Source organism: Anabrus simplex, chromosome 3 (assembly GCF_040414725.1).
Source record: "Anabrus simplex isolate iqAnaSimp1 chromosome 3, ASM4041472v1, whole genome shotgun sequence".
Lineage (NCBI taxonomy): Eukaryota > Metazoa > Arthropoda > Insecta > Orthoptera > Tettigoniidae > Anabrus > Anabrus simplex.
This window is the reverse complement of record NC_090267.1, coordinates 386,937,329-386,956,353: the sequence shown is the minus strand read 5'-3', so window position 1 is coordinate 386,956,353 and position 19,025 is coordinate 386,937,329. Positions and strand designations below refer to the sequence as shown.

The 19,025-nt window shown below is 41.9% G+C and overlaps 1 long non-coding RNA gene across 1 annotated transcript in view; it reads left to right on the top strand.

Moving 5' to 3' along the window:
- LOC136866416 (uncharacterized) overlaps positions 1 to 1,020 on the top strand; it is a 33,170-nt gene extending 32,150 nt beyond the window's left edge. The window contains exon 3 of the long non-coding RNA XR_010859545.2: positions 897 to 1,020. This is a non-coding gene — a long non-coding RNA (uncharacterized lncRNA). The remainder of the gene's footprint in view (positions 1 to 896) is intronic.
- The last annotated feature ends 18,005 nt before the right edge of the window (positions 1,021 to 19,025 follow it).

Here is a 19,025-nt window from a genome sequence, read left to right as displayed (position 1 = left end):
CCCGTGGCTTCTCATTTTCACACCAGGCTGTAAAATTTTAAGATCACGGTTACTCCCTTCGTAATCTTATCCCTTCCCTTCCCCATCGCCCCCATAAGACCTCTTTGTGTTGGTTCCGTGTAAAGCAAATAGTCAGAAAATTTTAAAATATATTGTGAGAGAAGCTGAAAAGACAATTATTTTCATATATTTAGATATTGCTTTAGTCGCACCGATACAAATATATATTATGGCGAAGATGGGACAGGAAGGGGATAGGAGGAGGAAGGTAGCGGACGTGGCCTTGAATAGGGTACAGCCTCAGCTTTTGCTTGGTGTGAAATTGGGTAACCACGCAAAATCATCTTCAGGGTTATCGACAATGGGATTCGAACCCTCTATCTCCCGGATGCGAGCCCACAGCTGCGCGCTCCTAACCGCACGGGCAACTCGCCCGGTCAATTATTTTGAATACTGAAAATAGATACGATCAATATCCAGTTTATACCACAATAGTTCGTATCAGTCACACAGTATTTCCTTTCAATATTTGGTCCCAAAGATCTTTGAGTCTGTGGCATTTTCTGCTTCTATACCACTTACGTAGATGTACGATTTCACCATCGTCTCCTACGTCGTTCTAAGTTTCTTGTATCTTCGTTTGATGCTTCAGATAATCTACCTGTCTTCGTTTACTTCACACCCCATCCACCTAAGCCGATTCATTACACCTTCTCTCCCATCAACCTTACAATCTTTGTTACGAATATCTTTGTGTTTAAGGACACACATAATTCTCATTAAGCTATTATTCAGTAACTTCAGTTATCTTTACTTAAAGCGTGTGCATAATATACATAATATGAATAACAAGTAAAATAGTTCTTGACTGATAAGTTGTCGTTCTTCTTTTTCAGGTGTTTTGAACCACTACTGCGCAAGTACAGCAGAATACATCTAAATCAGCACATTATTGCAACATGAATTATGATATAACATTTGTGTATATTCCTGTTTGAATAAATCCTTATTGGAACTGAAGGTTATATATTTGTCCACCCATATCTATTAAAGTGAATAGAATGTAATATAATGTAGTCTCTGGAACTCTGTTCCGAGATTCAATTTCCAGTCGTGCTTCGGTCGAAACCAAGACACTCAGCACTCTATATGTTAGATGATTTAACAGTGCTCTACACAGTTTCTCAAATAAACTAAGACCAAACCCACGGTGTCTGTACTCTGCGCTACGGCAGCTGCCTCAGACGAACTTACCCGTCCTGCTTTAAGCGTGTATACAATCTTACACGAAATCTTACATCATAAAAGATGCTGGAAATATCGTCCTTCCTGTGTTATACAGGCACTGTACCTGGTAACCACATTCTGGCTGACGCGCGAGTGTGTTTTTCCACTGCAGTGTTCCTGATTTCATTCTTATGTTTTCTTTCGGTTCCTCCTATGTGTGAACATTTATTCCATACGCTTTTTGCTTTATTTTACCCCACAAATAAAACAAATTACACACTGTTATATCTGGGGAACGAGGGGGCAATAGATCAGCGCTGATCACTCTGACTGCAAACACTTCCGAGATTGTAAGAAGGAAATCTTCTGCTGTATGAGCAGGGGCTGAATCTTGTTGAAACCATCCAATGCGATTTTTCTTCGTCCGTTAATTGATGGGAGAACGGCGTCAAAATGTCATCTTGGTACTTATCTGCATTTACTGTCGTCTCTAAAAACATAGCCACAATTATCCGTCTTGCACTAACAGCACATCAAACGCCAGTCTTCGTGTCATAATGCGGGATTTCATAAACACTATTGGGATTTTCTGCAGACCAGTACCGAGAGTTATGACTTCACACTACCATTAAGACGAAACAAAATATTTTACATACGAAAATATGGTGTTGCAATGATAACTGTCTCTCCATGTTAACAGCTGAGATTCAGACGGGCGACTGATGCTTGCCAGGTCGAACACCTGCAGGCTGCTTGCAAGTTCAAGAACTATTCGCCCTCCTCCCAATTTTCAGCTTACAAATCCGAGAGTAAAGACGCCACTTTGGCGGTCTTATTTTATATGAGAGACCCGTATTAGAATACTGCCGTGCTAACTGCATGCCTCATAGGCACCACTAAAATTTTCACCAAAACGGACAAACGTTTTCACTCCCCCATGCTATATTCCTCTCGTTCAATACAATAACCGCCGGCAGCGTTGGGAGCAGCAACGTGCAACCATGACAGCAACGCTCGATATTGTTCCTTAAAGCACGCCATGAACTGAGATGATACCATGGTGACATTCGTGCTTCTCAGATTATCACGAGGGAAATTAACTCTGGAGTTTCCTATGCGATTCTGAAGAAACAACTCTTATGTTCTTAACATACTCACATTTTAACACCGAGAGATTAATCCACAATTTTCTCAATTTTCGTATCATTGCTACCTGTGTACGTAGACCTACTAATAGGAGAGTGTTCGGAAAAATACCTCATACAGTCGATATGCAGACTACGATTAGAATGATCAGTGACCTTTCAGGAATAGGACATGCTTGAAGCACTAACAGAAAGACCGCCATCTATGCAAATCTCGAGTAGGCTATTACCAGAGGCACGGACTGGGCATGTGTGAATCCCTGAAGAACAAAATACCAACCTTTAACTCTCTCCATTTATCAAGCCTTGAAACCAGCGCCTAGTAGGATGGGAATACCCTACAGGCATCTGGGTTATACAGTGAGTTTCTCTCTTTGGTTGGCCGGCAAGCACTCCCAGATTACCTGCCCCCCGTTGACTCATCACTTCCCGTTACACAACGCAGCGACAGTACTTCACACTTCGCAGTTCAGGTTCGTGCTTCGAACGTGTATTAAGTGTTCATCTGTCGCTCCAACTGTTCTCGATTTGTGAAGTGGTACTTCGGGGTATAATTCTCATAATGCCTCCACATGTGTACACGGTAGAGAAAAAGGGTATATATGTACGGAAATTATGTGCAAATAGAGTCTGGCAGGGAAGTCGTTAGGCGATTTGTAACACAATTTCGAGGTGTACTCCCTCCACGTAGAGAGACCGTGAGAAATATCAACAAATTGAGATGAACCGGTTCTTTACTCGATAAGAAGCGACGTGTTAAGAGAACGTGTCCTTAATGAGGATGAGGCTGAGTTTCGCTGAGTAAAGGCCTCTGTAAAACGTAAACTCTGCCCTAAGTGGGATAGAACGGACATCTTCGCTCTCAGGAATGAATCTGGTATTCTGTACTCTTATAGGTTGATTAAAACACTCAGTTATGTGCGTACCCATATTTACGAGAAAGGTTTCTAAATATCTGGACTTAATTTTTTAATATTTATTTTACTGAAAAAAGTAAAATCTGGTTGGACTCAGGATAACTTATTCATAAGCTGGAAGGAATGGGGAAGATGATTGCTGGTACGAATAGATTGGACAATGGCAAGAGGGTACTCGGAATGTAGAGATAAAGGCTACAATTGAAATAAATTTGGTGCATTGAATCAGTGTGTGTAAATAGACTTTGGTGGTGGGGTCATGTGATGCGAATGAAGGAGACTAGGTTACATAGGAAAATCATGGAACCGATAAGGGAGGGTAAATGAAACAGAGAGACATCTAAGCGGCGACGATTAGACTGTCTTTAATGAATTATTGGTAAGAAGAGTGCTACCGAAGGAAACAACACAGATAGTTGCAAATAGAGGATATGAAGGCGCTTAGTTATTCTCACTAAAACCCCATGGCGCAACAGCTGGGAGGGCCATTGCCTACCAAGCAACCGCTGCTCAGCCGGAAGGCCTGCAGATTACGACATCTGTGTGGTCAGCGCGACGAATCCTCACGCCCGTTATTCTTGGCTTTCTAGACTGGGGCCGCCATCTCACCGTCAGATAGCTCCTGAAATGTAATCGCGTAGGTTGAGTGGTCCTCGAACCAACCCTCCCTTACCTGTACTGGAATCGAACAGGGGGCCTCCGGATAAGAGGCAGGCTTGCAACCCGTAGGCAGTTAATTCCAGTCTTTTTTTTTAATCGTATAACTGCTCTTAAAATTACATTTTTTTAAACATAAGTATGTCCCAGAGCTTGTTAACATCCGACAATGTATGTAACGAAATAGTGTTATGTATCAATCTGTGTGAAGTGATGTTACCTAATAACAGTACCTTGAGACCCGCACAGGCCGTAGATCAGTATATTATGGCTGTCCATCAACACTTCACATCAGAGCCAGCACTGTTGCTTGGTAACATCGCACGACACATTTGATTGAAGGACATGTCTATTATCATTTGAATTTTTCAAAAGAAAATGTAATAATTTCACCACTTCTCACCCCCATGGCGATGGTGGCTAAACTTGGACTTAAACGATATCGGAGTGCCGTTATTATAGGCATGTGTATGTCAAAGGTAGAATCCAATATACGACGCTTTGTCAAGGCATATTTAAATGTGAGTAATACATTTCATATTTATCGAAATTAGACTAGGCAGGTCTTGAAATACTTAACACTGGTTATTCAATTCTCAATAATGAGAGGCAGGTTTTATTAATAACACCTATTTTTTTTAAAACTTGTAATACATAGTCATCATGTAATTCCCAAAGACGCCATAACATAAGAAATGTAGGAAAATAGGTCTCTGACTATAATGACAATATATTAAAACCATTAAAAATTCAAAGAAACCTGGAATATTATGTTTATTTCGTAAACGGTAAAAGCTGTGTTTAATAGTAACACAGTCTGACGCTAAAACTACGAATCACATTTTCTCGTCAGTCAATTTAATTTCAAGATTGTATTAACCCTCTTCCTTACAACCGCGATATGCCTAGGAAAATGTGTGTAACCCTATATTTTTAAACATTAGATCCCGATTAGCCAAAGTCCCGCAAGTAGAATGCAATTTGCGTAGATTTCAAATTATGCTTGGAACATACATGATATATTTTATTTTATTATTATTATTGATATATACAGTCGTATCAGCACACACGTTTTTAAAACATAACCGGTTTTCGGACACTAAGGTCCATCATCAGTGTTAATATTTAAATTTAATTTCACAATTTCACAATTAAATTTAAATATTAACACTGATGATGGACCTTAGTGTCCGAAAACCGGTTATGTTTTAAAAACGTGTGTGCTGATACGACTGTATATATCAATAATAATAATAAAATAATTATATCAGCACTGTCAAAATGGCTTTGATATTTTATAATGATTATAATTTGATATATTTTAACCAATAATTTAATATAAGGAAAACACTATCATTTCAATAGCTTCCTACATGGCAGCAAAGATGTTGCTAGGGTTTCCCTGATAGGCCCTCAGCTTGCAGCCTTTCATAATATTGTGCTGTATGATCTCAATTTCTGTGCCACAGCCACTGAGGTGAGTAAACTCTGTCCCACTTGAACAGGCTCTCCGTGTAGATTTCTTGTTCGATGTGAACTCTGTTGAGTGCTGGGGAGGTAGTTCCATGCCGACTGGAGTCTGAGTATTGTCTATATTTTGAAGTACTTGGCGAATAGTTTCATTGCATTCTTCTTCTAGTACATGAACCGAGGTGTTTGTTGCCCTCTTCATGACCTGCACGTGTTGGCTGCTATGATGACAGGACATGACAGGAGACGTTGCAAATGTTCTCCTCCTGGATACACACATTTAGCATTTTCGTAGCTCTCCACGCTGAGCTATTCGAGACCCCGGTTCCTTGTCCAAGGCATCTTAGGGATTTTATAGGCGTATGTTCTATTCCTCATCAAGGACATGTTCTCTTAACACGTCGCTTCTTATCGAGTAAAGAACCGGTTTATCTCAATTTGTTGATATTTCTCACGGTCTCTCTACGTGGAGGGAGTACACCTCGAAATTGTGTTACAAATCGCCTAACGACTTCCCTGCCAGACTCTATTTGCACATAATTTCCGTACATATATACCCTTTTTCTCTACCGAGTACACATGTGGAGGCATTATGAGAATTATACCCCGAAGTACCACTTCACAACTCGAGAACAGTTGGAGCGACAGATGAACACTTAATACACGTTCTAAGCACGAACCTGAACTGCGAAGTGCGAAGTACTGTCGCTGCGTTGTGTAACGGGAAGTGATGAGTCAACGGGGGGGGGGGGGGGGGGGGGGGCAGGTAAGCTGGGAGTGCTTGCCGGCCAACCAATGAGAGAAACTCACTGTATAACCCAGACGCCTGTAGGGTATTCCCATCCTACTAGGCGCTGGTTTCAAGGCTGGATAAATGGAGAGAGTTAAAGGTTGGTATTTTGTTCTTCAGGGATTCACACATGCCCAGTCCGTGCCTCTGGTAATACTCGAGATTTGCATAGATGGCGGTCTTTCTGTTAGTGCTTCAAGCATGTCCTATTCCTGAAAGGTGGAGGGGCCAAGGGCGAGTTTCCGGCGCTATAAAACGGAGGTATCTTGGCTAAGATATGGTAACCTTAACAGAAGAGTTTCCTCCAGGTTCGGGCTTGAGCTTGCGATTAACACCCTCGCGCCGTACAAAATCCACCACTGAAAAGCCAATAGGTGATAACTGGTCTGATCTAATGAATAAACGACCAGGCGGGAAAGCGGGGAAGCGCTAGAAGTAGAGCAGTAGATAGAGAAGAATGGACTATTATCTTAAAGGAGGACAAGGTTCTCAGAAGGCCGTAGAGCGAAGGAGTAAGTAAGTAAGAGAATAAGTAAGTAAGTAATTAAGTTATTAAGTAATTAAGTAGGCCTAAGTATGAAATCATACCGCAACAACAGTTATACTTTGTATATTCCTTAGCGCCAAATCAGACTTTCCACACAGTCATCCGACTGGGGGCCTTATTTGTAGCCGAATGTCTGGCAATGAATAGGAGAGGTCTGAGAGAAAAACAAAAAAATCAAAGAAAGAAAGAAAGACAGAAAGAAAGAAAAAGGAAGATCTCGCGAAATCCATGGTCCCATAAAAAATGGAGAATTTAGGAGAAGACATTGCCATTAACAATGCACGATCGTGTAAAAAAATCATTTCAATCAATACTGATCTGCATTTAGGGCAGTCGCCCAGGTGGCAGATTCCCTATCTGTTGCTTTCCTAGCCTTTTCCGAAATGATTTCAAAGAAATTGGAAATTTATTGAACATCTCCCTTGGTAAGTTATTCCAATCCCTAACTCCCCTTCCTATAAATGAATATTTGCCCCAGATTGTCCTCTTGAATTCCAACTTTATCTTCATATTGTGATCTTTCCTACTTTTATAAACGCCATTCAAACTTATTCGTCTACTAATGTCATTCCACGCCATCTCTCCGCTGACAGCTCGGAACATACCACTTAGTCGAGCAGCTCTTCTTCTTTCTCTCAATTCTTCCCAACCCAAACATTGAAACATTTTTGTAACGCTACTCTTTTGTCGGAAATCACTCAGAACAAATCGAGCTGCTTTTCTTTGGATTTTTTCCAGTTCTTGAATCAGGTAATCCTGGTGAGGGTCCCATACACTGGAACCATACTCTAGTTGGGGTCTTACCAGAGACTTATATGCCCTCTCCTTTACATCCTTACTACAACCCCTAAACACCCTCATAACCATGTGCAGAGATCGGTACCCTTTATTTACAATCCCATTTATGTGATTACCCCAATGAAGATCTTTCCTTATATTAACACCTAGATACTTACAATGATCCCCAAAAGGAACTTTCACCCCATCAACGCAGTAATTAAAACTGAGAGGACTTTTCCTATTTGTGAAACTCACAACCTGACTTTTAACCCCGTTTATCAACATACCATTGCCTGCTGTCCATCTCACGACATTTTCGAGGTCACGTTGCAGTTGCTCACAATCTTGTAACTTATTTATCACTCTATAGAGAATAACATCATCCGCAGAAAGCCTTACCTCCGATTCCACTCCTTTACTCATGTCATTTATATATATAAGAAAACATAAAGGTCCGATAACACTGCCCTGAGGAACTTCCCTCTCAACTGTTACAGGGTCAGACAAAACTTCACTGACGCAGTTTGGAAAGGAACGACTTTTCATGGTCTCCTGACTTGAATGTGTACTAGAAGACCGACCAACCAGCTCTTCACCCATATCCTCCCAATGTCATCCTTCTCGTTTTATAAGTATTGTTGTCGCAGGCGAAATAACTCAACAGTTCGGCGTAGTTCAAACTCATGTCGATGGATGGAAATGTGGGCATAAACATGGTGAATATGGCACAATCAATTTCCTGTAGGAAGGTATTTCTTTTGAAAGTACAAATTCGTTAGACCTGTGAGGTTCGTTGTATTTTTAATGCATATCTGGTGCCAGATATGAACGAGCGATGCCGAAACTAGCAGCGTTCCTTATACTGACTTATGGTAAACTATTTGACTAACTCTTACCCTCGTAACATTATTGAGGGAGAAAGCTATATTAGTGATAACTGAAAACAGGTTCCCTTAAATGATTTACTATCTCATTTAGAGGATGTTTTGCCCTGGGCTCAGTTCCGTAAGAGTAGTTGGGTTGTGATCATCTAGATTTGGTCCACTGCATTTCTTGCCTGCCAGGATTCTTCTTCTTCTTCTTCTTCTTCTTCTTCGATGTTGCCTTCTTCTTCCACTCCTTATTGTTACTATACCGGTTCTTTGGCTGAACGGTCAGCGTCGAACATTCAATTCAGGGGATTCTGCGTTCAATACCCGGACAGGTCGGCATTTTAGCTGCATCTTGTCAATTCCTCCTACTCAGGGGCGAGGTACTTTTGTTTGCCCCCATGCATACACAACAGTACCAACCACCATACGGAATAGTCAATACATCCCTCGACATAGGGATAGCGCCAGGAAGGGCAACCGACCATAAAGTTGGGCCAAGTCGGCATATGCAAGACCATTTGCACCCGTGACCCTACGACGGTGTGGAAATAGTGAAGGAATTATTATTATTATTATTATTATTATTATTATTATTATTATTATTATTATTATTATTATTATTATTATTATAATTATTGTTACCGTGTTTTTGCGGTAGGTAGAGGTGAAAGAAGGTGCGGGCGTGAACGGGTCTCAAACTACGAAATTAAGGTTAATGTAAAATTTAACCAGGTTATATTTTCTTTTCAAAATTAAGAAATAACAAGCATGGCAGATACAGAGTAGTAAGGCAACAAAGTATAGTTACAATATTTACCGGATTTGGGCTTCGCGCCCCGACTTCACAATTCTTGGGCAATCAGCCCAACCTTACTCCAAAATAAGTTTTAACAGAGGGGCAGAAAACCCCATTCATTCTCAGGAGCACTTGCTCCAAATTACACAGAAAAGCCTCCTCGAGGCATACAACACTCAATTTTCAAGAAAGAGCCACTCGCTCTCAAACTTTAAGCCTCTCAAAGGCCACACCAAACTCCACCTTCAAGTTGTCCTCTCAGGACATAGACACAGGGGTAAAATACCCAACCTACTGAGGTCTATTAAGTGAGAAAAAGATTAATTACATGACCTCTAAAATAACAATTTGAGAGGAGGCGAACTTGCGCTCCTAATACACTTTGTTTAAAACCTACTTGGCACTAGGCCGTTAATACAAGGGCTAATCCCATACTAAAGAGGTGACTTAAGAAAGAAACAATTTACATTACTGTTACGGAAGAATCGGTTGAGAAAAATAAGTTCACCTCAGAACAATATGAGTGGGAGCTCGAGAGGGTTAAGCACTCTCTATCCCAATATGTAGTTTAAAAGATAGGATAAATACAGAGTGTCTTTACATTTTAGGGAAAGTTACATGGTGGAAACGCTTCGGACCCGCCCCGAGAGTTAAACTGCTGAGCTAGCAAGAAAAGAAGTTATTATACGGCCATTACCTTATTGTTGAACTGCTGCCCGAAGAAAGAGGCGCTTCCCGCCCCCTGCTATGTACTTTACACACTGAAAGATGGTACAGAAGTGGCCCAGAGACCCCAAAATCAGCAGTTTATATACTCTCGCGGAAAGTTCGAGGCGTTTCAGGGAAGAAAACACCCGCCCACAATCACTTTATTGGCTAGCGTACAGCAACATATCCCCTTTGGAGAAGATACGCCTGATTGGTTAGAAATTAATTTTAAAAATTCGGGATTGGCTAAATACAAAACAAGGGGAAAGAAAGGGGTATACAGCCAACTTAAACAATAACAGAAAGAAATTTAACAAGAAACAAACTTTTGAAATAAAAATTTCTCAAAAAAAAACCAGTTCTTTCACTTCGCACTAGGGTGCACTATTGTTGATCTTCAGTAGTGTCCTCTAGAAGAGAAAGTTCACACTTCTTACAATAGGGAAACAAAAATGCGTCGAAAACGACCCAGTTCAGAAACTACAACATTTCCCAGTAGTGACATCTTCTGAGAAACTTGAAAATTAATACCGTAGATAAAGTTCAGACTTCCTCCAGCAGAGGAGTTTCAATTGGCGCAAATTTTAAATAAGCGGCGTGGAGGTGTACCGCCCGATACAGACCTCCCCCCCCCCCCCAAAAGTTCCTCCAAGGGGTAACACAGAAGAACATAAACTTTTGTTTGAAAATAAGGTCCAAGTTATAATGTTGATATGGAGATTAACTGCAGAAGCATTTATAAAAATTTTCTAAATTTGGTTTGATCCAGTTTCAAAATACTTGTAGTAACCGTTGAATTAATGACTTTAAGTTTGTAGGAATTGAATTCAGACGAAAATCTTTTAATACTTGAAAGTGAAGAAAAATTTTCAAAGTCCACCAAATATTGCAGTAGAATTCCCAAGTGTAGTAATTGCTGATAGTAAATGTCCATGTAGTTGATTAAATTGGATGGCCAGACCGGCCGCTGCAGCTTATGTCCAGAGGAGGCCGCTCGGACCCCTCAAGTACCCTGAGATACCGCTCGCCCGCACTATGAGAGGAGTAGTGGAGTTGAAGCACGCCGCGCCCGCGGTGAGCATATACAGGCTGCGGGCAAGTAGCAGGTCGTGCGCCGCACATCAGCCTTGGCCGGGAGGAGGGCTCCGGCTCGCCGTACACAGGTTGGCCTCACTGGGGAAGGGCGGGCCCGTACCCTGCCTCAGGAGCGGTACGGCGCCGCGCTGCTGCGGGGGCACTGAAACATTAAAGCTCGACGGCAGAATTTTTGTTGGACCAGAATGATAATAGGGTACATTCATTGTGGTGAGGTTGAGGGGCCAGCGGCGTGGAGAAATTCATTTCACGTACAAGCCACTGTGTGTAGTGGGGCAGGAGACGGGAGCGTGGTAATGGCCGTAGCAACGACAGGATGGCAGTTTACCGGATCGGGGAAGGTTTTACAAAAATGCTTACATATAAAACAAAATATTATAGGAGGGGCAGAATGCCTTAAGAGTGAAAACTCAAAACAAAATATAACCTTCATATTCCTTTCAAATTATATGAAGCAAGTTAACACAAAATTTACACTGGTTTCACCTGTGACAGGTGAACCCTAAATATCCTCTCGGTGGCTGGATTACTTAATAACAACGTAACCGGCGTGAGGAAATCGAGAATGATACACGGCCCATGAAATCTGGGGGCAAGCTTGCCCGCGGGAACAAAGTTCTTGACCATCACCTGGTCACCTACCTTCAAATGGGTGGGTCTCCGTCCACGATCATACCTTTCCCTAACCTTTTCATGAGAGACTTTAAGATTGGCTTTAGCCTTCTTCTAAAGATCTTTAATGTTGTTTGGGTCTATTGTTTCAGGTAGAATGTCACTCAGAGACCAAAGATTAGAGAGCGGCGTGTTGGGAACGAACTTAAACATCAAAGAAGCTGGAGTAAATTTATGTGATTCATAAACCGCCGAATTCAAAGCAAAAGCTAACCAATGCAGGGACGTGTCCCATCTGGAATGATCTTCATGATGATAGGCAATAAGCGCGGACCTGAGATTACGATTAACCCGTTCAGCCAGAGATGGTTGAGGGTAATAAGCAGAAGTAGTTACATGAGAGATGGACAAGTCAAAACAGAATTTACGAAAAAGATTTGATGTGAACGCCTTAGCATTATCAGACACAATATATTGGCACGGACCAAAAGAAGCAAAAATAGAATTTAGGCAAGTAATGGTGGACTGAGCGGTAGCCAGCTTAGTCGGAAATAACCAGGAGAATCTTGTAAAACCATCTACGCATACAAAGATGAACTTGTTAGCATTTCCCTTTGACTGGGGGAAGGGTCCTACATAATCAAAATACAGGCGTTCCATGGGGCGCGACGCTTCATGAGAAGACAAAAGGCCTACCTTGGTGGACATGGTTGGTTTACTAAGCAAACAGGATTTACAAGCCTTTACTAGTTCACGGATGTCACCGTCCATACCCTTCCAGATGAACATTTCACGAACCTTCTCACGAGTTTTAAAGATGCCTAGGTGCCCTCCTAGTGGGGTTTCATGATAATACTTGAAGATCATAGGTACGAGAACCGCTGGAACGACAACCTTCATCATCTTATCATGCCTTGATGGGCAACATAAAACACCATTCCTCAGAACATAAGGGACGACATGATCCCCAGAGGAAAGGGTTTCCATTATCGGAGCCAGCGTCGGGTCTTCACGTTGGTATTTCTCGATATCCCTAAAGAGCATGGGAGCATCTGTTAAGATGGCATTAACATCAGATAGTATTGACTCGGGAGGTGATGAACTGTCGACCGGTTCATGGGTCTCGACGTCGTTGGAAAACATACGGCTGAGTCCATCAGCGACAACATTTTCGGTACCTCGGATATGCCTGACGTCAAATTGGAAGGCAGAAATACGGATGGCCCAACGGGCTATACGACCAGTACGACGCGGCCTACCTAAGACCCAGCTTAAGGCTTGATTATCTGTCTCCAGGTAGAATTTGACATGTTCCAGATAGAGACGGAACTTTTCTAAGGCAAATAAGACTGCCAAACCTTCGAGCTCATAGATGGAATACTTGGCTTCTTGAGCCGACAAGGTCCTAGATGCATAGGCGATGGGTCGCCTCCCTAGTTCAGTCTCTTGAAGAAGGACTGCAGCTACTGCTGACGACGACGCGTCGGTTTGGACGATGAATTTCTTTGAGAAATCAGGCATAGCAAGGACAGGGGCATTACAGAGAGCTAATTTAAGATCTTCAAAAGCGGCTTGTTGAGAAGGTCCTCACTCGAATTTGATGCCTTTCCTACGAAGAAGGTTCAAGGGCGCCGCTCTATTAGCGAAGTTAGGAATAAACTTCCTGAAGAAATTCACCATACCAATGAACCTGGCGATACCTTTGATGTCCTTGGGAGGTTTAAAATCACGGATGGCCTGTGTTCTAGAATGATCGACTGCAACACCATCGGGTGACACAATATGCCCTAGGAATGACATAGAGGGCTTAGCAAAGGCAACCTTGGACAACTTGACAGTTAACCCAGCCTTACGAAGGCGATTGAGAACTTCTCGCAGATGATCTAGATGTTCTTCAAAGGTCTCCGAAAATACGACGACATCATCCAAGTAGTGATACAAGTACTCAAATTTGATGTCGGAGAAGACCCTATCTAGCAGCCTAGTGAGTACAGCTGCTCCCGTGGGGAGCCCGAAAGGCACGCGGTTGTATTCGTATAAGTTCCAGTCCGTGGCAAACGCTGTAAGATGTTTAGACTCTTCCGCAAGGGGAATTTGATTGTAGGCCTGATTCAGGTCCAAGATAGTAAAGAACTTGGCCTTACGAAACCATGAAAAACAAGAATGAAGGTCAGGAAGGGGCACAGATTGTAACACCACCTTCCGATTGAGAGCCCTATAATCAATGACAGGCCTGAAGCCCCCTTGGGGTTTCGGGACTAGAAAAATAGGTGACGAATACGCCGACTTAGAGGGCCTAATAATACCATCCTTCAACATCTGATCGATGATTTCTTTCAGAGCCTTCATTTTAGGTGGAGATAGCCTATAAGGTGGAAAACGGACAGGAATTGAATCCGTGACCTCAATTTTGTATTCAATAAGGTCAGTAACACCAAGAGTATCAGAGAACACCTCTGGAAATGACTGACATAATTTACGAATACTATGAGCCTGCTCCTCAGGTAGATGTCTAAGGTCTAACAACATCTCATCCTGGGTAGGCGAAATAGATGAACATGATACAGAATTACACTTTAACAAGGGAATTTTACAATTGGACGCAAATTTGAATGTGCACGACTTACTCTGAAGATCGAGCACAAGACCAGTGTGAGAAATGAAGTCAGCTCCCAATATGATGGGGCAAGACAGGTGCGTAGCCACAAACAATTTGATTTTCCATGTAAATTTAAAAATACGAATTTTGACATTTACGGAACCTAGGATTTCCAATGGAGATGAATTAGCCGAAACATATTGAACAGGAGATGAGACATAGTCAGGTAGTTTACAAACAGATTTCAATTTGGAATACCATTCAGCCGAAATAATCGAACAAACACTGCCTGAATCTAAAAGAGCTGTTACAGGTTCATTATTTAACTCAAGTTTGAGAAAAGGGACCGGTGCGGGGGTATCCGCCGCAATCCTAAGACACTCTTTGGGGCATTCAAAAGATAGATTTGCAGATTGAACATTCCCTGAATTTACGACCTGTTTGCCAGGGGCTGAGCCTCGGGAAGATGGATTAGTCGCCTCAGCCGAAGCCACTAGTCACTTTTGATTGTTGTTGGAAGTTGCACCTGAAGTTGAGCAGGAGGGGGTGCTATTCGAATTGGGACAATTCTTGGCGATATGTGAGAAAGCCCCACATTTAAAACAGCCTTGTGATGAACCAGTTCCATTCCTTGTCCCACTAGACTTGAGCAATGGGCACTTGTTCCGAAGATGGTCGGGCGGCCCGCAAGCATAGCATTTACGAGGTGTGACTGGTCGGCGAGGAGGAGGAGGCCGAGGATTACCAAAATAAGGAGGGGGTTCTTTCGCGACACGCAAAGAATCGGCGTATCTAACTCCTTCCGCTGAGACGGTCAATGCTTCAAGTTCAAAGAAGGTTTGCGGGCACGCCGCAAAACACAAATATGACCTATAGGATGGTGAAATTCCTTCTACAATGGCCTGTACAATCTGATCTTCAGGAAAATGAAGAGCAAACACCCTAGTATAAAACTTAATGTCTTGTATGAAATCAGCCAGATTTTCATCCAATCTCTGTACTCGATAATAGTACTTCTGAATCAGAGATGACCTCGCGCGGGCAGGAATAAAATTTGCAAGCAAGTGTGCATGAAAATCTTCAATAGATGACTGTTCAGCTATCTCTCTTACTATTTTGTCAGAGAGAATACCAATTGCATAAGGATGGATGATTTGCAAAATTTGACATGGAGAAAGAGAAAACACAAGGGCATGATCCTGAAATTCAACTAAAAATCTTAAAAATGAAATTACGTCACTGGTGGCATTAACGGAAAACTTAGAGATACCTCTGAGCAACATTGCCAATGAATGAGGCAAGCTGCTAAACCCGGGTGACATAGTAGGTAAAGGTTTCAGTGGCAAGGAAGTTAATTCAGAACGTATATTATTCAACGATGCACGGCGTTCAGACTCGTTGTCCAATGGGGCAGAGATAGTTTGAGCAGCAACGGTTATCCTATTGGCTTCTCCCTTAGGAGGTTCTTCCTCGCTACCTACATTCATCGTGGTGGGTTGATCAATTTTGGGAGGAACTTCCCCAGTTAACAATTGAGTGACCTTGCTAGATAATTCAGAAATACTTTCAAGCAACGTACTAGCTTCCTTCCTCTGAACGTCATTCAACTTCAGAGACAACAGATCGTTAACTCTATTTGAAAAATGATATAGCCTGGCTTGCACACGCTTAATTTGATTAGGAGAAGGATCATTTTCGTCAAAAAAACTAACTACCGATGCTAGCCCAGTAGAATTCTCGGTGATCGTGGAAAGAGTGTCGTCAATTTCTTTCTCTCCCAAATTGGGGATGGAAATGGGCAAATCAAGGGACTCTCTAAGCTTGTTGGTGTCTATCGCAACCGTGCCTCCAGATTGCACATTTCTGATAGTTAACTCATAGATCAACTCCTCCTTGCGCAAATAGTTAGGATGGAGAACATCGCGAGGGCCGGGCATGATGACAGAACAATTTTGAAACAGGAAAGATCAAAAATTCCAGCAACTGAGAAAATTGTTAGAGTTTGAATCAAAGCAATGTTTAGCCGTCAAAAGGGGTTAAATTGAGACCCATTTAACCACGCTCTGCTACCACTTGTTACCGTGTTTTTGCGGTAGGTAGAGGTGAAAGAAGGTGCGGGCGTGAACGGGTCTCAAACTACGAAATTAAGGTTAATGTAAAATTTAACCAGGTTATATTTTCTTTTCAAAATTAAGAAATAACAAGCATGGCAGATACAGAGTAGTAAGGCAACAAAGTATAGTTACAATATTTACCGGATTTGGGCTTCGCGCCCCGACTTCACAATTCTTGGGCAATCAGCCCAACCTTACTCCAAAATAAGTTTTAACAGAGGGGCAGAAAACCCCATTCATTCTCAGGAGCACTTGCTCCAAATTACACAGAAAAGCCTCCTCGAGGCATACAACACTCAATTTTCAAGAAAGAGCCACTCGCTCTCAAACTTTAAGCCTCTCAAAGGCCACACCAAACTCCACCTTCAAGTTGTCCTCTCAGGACATAGACACAGGGGTAAAATACCCAACCTACTGAGGTCTATTAAGTGAGAAAAAGATTAATTACATGACCTCTAAAATAACAATTTGAGAGAAGGCGAACTTGCGCTCCTAATACACTTTGTTTAAAACCTACTTGGCACTAGGCCGTTAATACAAGGGCTAATCCCATACTAAAGAGGTGACTTAAGAAAGAAACAATTTACATTACTGTTACGGAAGAATCGGTTGAGAAAAATAAGTTCACCTCAGAACAATATGAGTGGGAGCTCGAGAGGGTTAAGCACTCTCTATCCCAATATGTAGTTTAAAAGATAGGATAAATACAGAGTGTCTTTACATTTTAGGGAAAGTTACATGGTGGAAACGCTTCGGACCCGCCCCGAGAGTTAAACTGCTGAGCTAGCAAGAAAAGAAGTTATTATACGGCCATTACCTTATTGTTGAACTGCTGCCCGAAGAAAGAGGCGCTTCCCGCCCCCTGCTATGTACTTTACACACTGAAAGATGGTACAGAAGTGGCCCAGAGACCCCAAAATCAGCAGTTTATATACTCTCGCGGAAAGTTCGAGGCGTTTCAGGGAAGAAAACACCCGCCCACAATCACTTTATTGGCTAGCGTACAGCAACATATCCCCTTTGGAGAAGATACGCCTGATTGGTTAGAAATTAATTTTAAAAATTCGGGATTGGCTAAATACAAAACAAGGGGAAAGAAAGGGGTATACAGCCAACTTAAACAATAACAGAAAGAAATTTAACAAGAAACAAACTTTTGAAATAAAAATTTCTCAAAAAAAACCCAGTTCTTTCACTTCGCACTAGGGTGCACTATTGTTGATCTTCAGTAGTGTCCTCTAGAAGAGAAAGTTCACACTTCTTACAATAGGGAAACAAAAATGCGTCGAAAACGACCCAGTTCAGAAACTACAACATTTCCCAGTAGTGACATCTTCTGAGAAACTTGAAAATTAATACCGTAGTTAAAGTTCAGACTTCCTCCAGCAGAGTAGTTTCAATTGGCGCAAATTTTAAATAAGCGGCGTGGAGGTGTACCGCCCGGTACAATTATTATTATTATTATTATTATTATTATTATTATTATTATTATTATTATTATTATTTGTACGTAGTTATCCGTGGAATGCAGAGGTGAAAGAAGGTGCGGGCTGGAATGGATCTAAGTATAAAGCTGAAAGATGAGTTAAAATTTCAATAAAGGTTATATTTTCAGAACTTAACAATTTTCATATAGACTTTTAAAATTCAACAAGTAACAAATCAACAAGCCAAAATCAGGTACAAAATCAGAGCACGACAGCACAAGTTTTAGGGGATCATTACAAGTTCTGGCTTCGAGCGTGCGTTACACAATCCTTGAGCATCTAGCCCAACATTACCAAGGTACACTCATTTATTCAAAGGGCAGAAAACCCCTTCATTCAAGGAGCACTTGCTCCCAACTTTTAACCCCAAGCCTCCCAGAGGCACTTTTCAAACACAAGAAAGAGCTGAGCCGCTCTCAATTTTTCAAGCCTATTAAAGGCAATACCAGACTATTACACAAATTGCCATCAAGGCACCACTTACATAAAATGAAACGGGGGTATCTCGTACCCAACCTACTGGGCCTCAGTGGAAAAGAACAGATTAATTAAATGGCCCAAAATACCAAGATGAATGAAGGCGTGGCTCGCACTCCTGCATGAAACCTTATAAAACCTAAGGGGCACTAGGCCGATGATACAGGGGCTATTCCCAAACTAGGGAGGTGACTCGTATAAGAAAATTTTAAGACATTAAGAGTAGAAAATCGGTTATGGAAACGTAGTCACCTCAAATCAAAAATGGAGGGGAGCTCGAGAGGGTAAAGCAATCTCTCATCCCCGGTTTACAGTTGAAGTAATAAGAAAATTTTACATAAGCCGGCACTAAGTTACATTTTTAGACAGGTAGGTTACATTGAAAAGTTTTCGGACCTTCCCCGAGGGTTCAACTGCTGAGCTAGCAAGAAATAAATATGTTAAAAGGCCATTACCTTTGTTGAAGAGCTGCTGCCCGAAGGAAGAGGCGCTACCCGCCCCCTGCTATACTTCCATACACTAAGCTAGATGTTGTTGAAATGGCCAAGAGCCGTGAAAACCAGCAGTTTTTTACCCACGTGGAAGATTCGAGACCTTTCATGAATAATTAAGACACACCCACAGGCGTTTATTGGCTGACTAAAATTTACACATCAAAATTGGAGAAGGACACAATTGGATGAAAATTAATGACAGAAATTATTGATTGGCTGACTTCAAAACTGGCGGAAA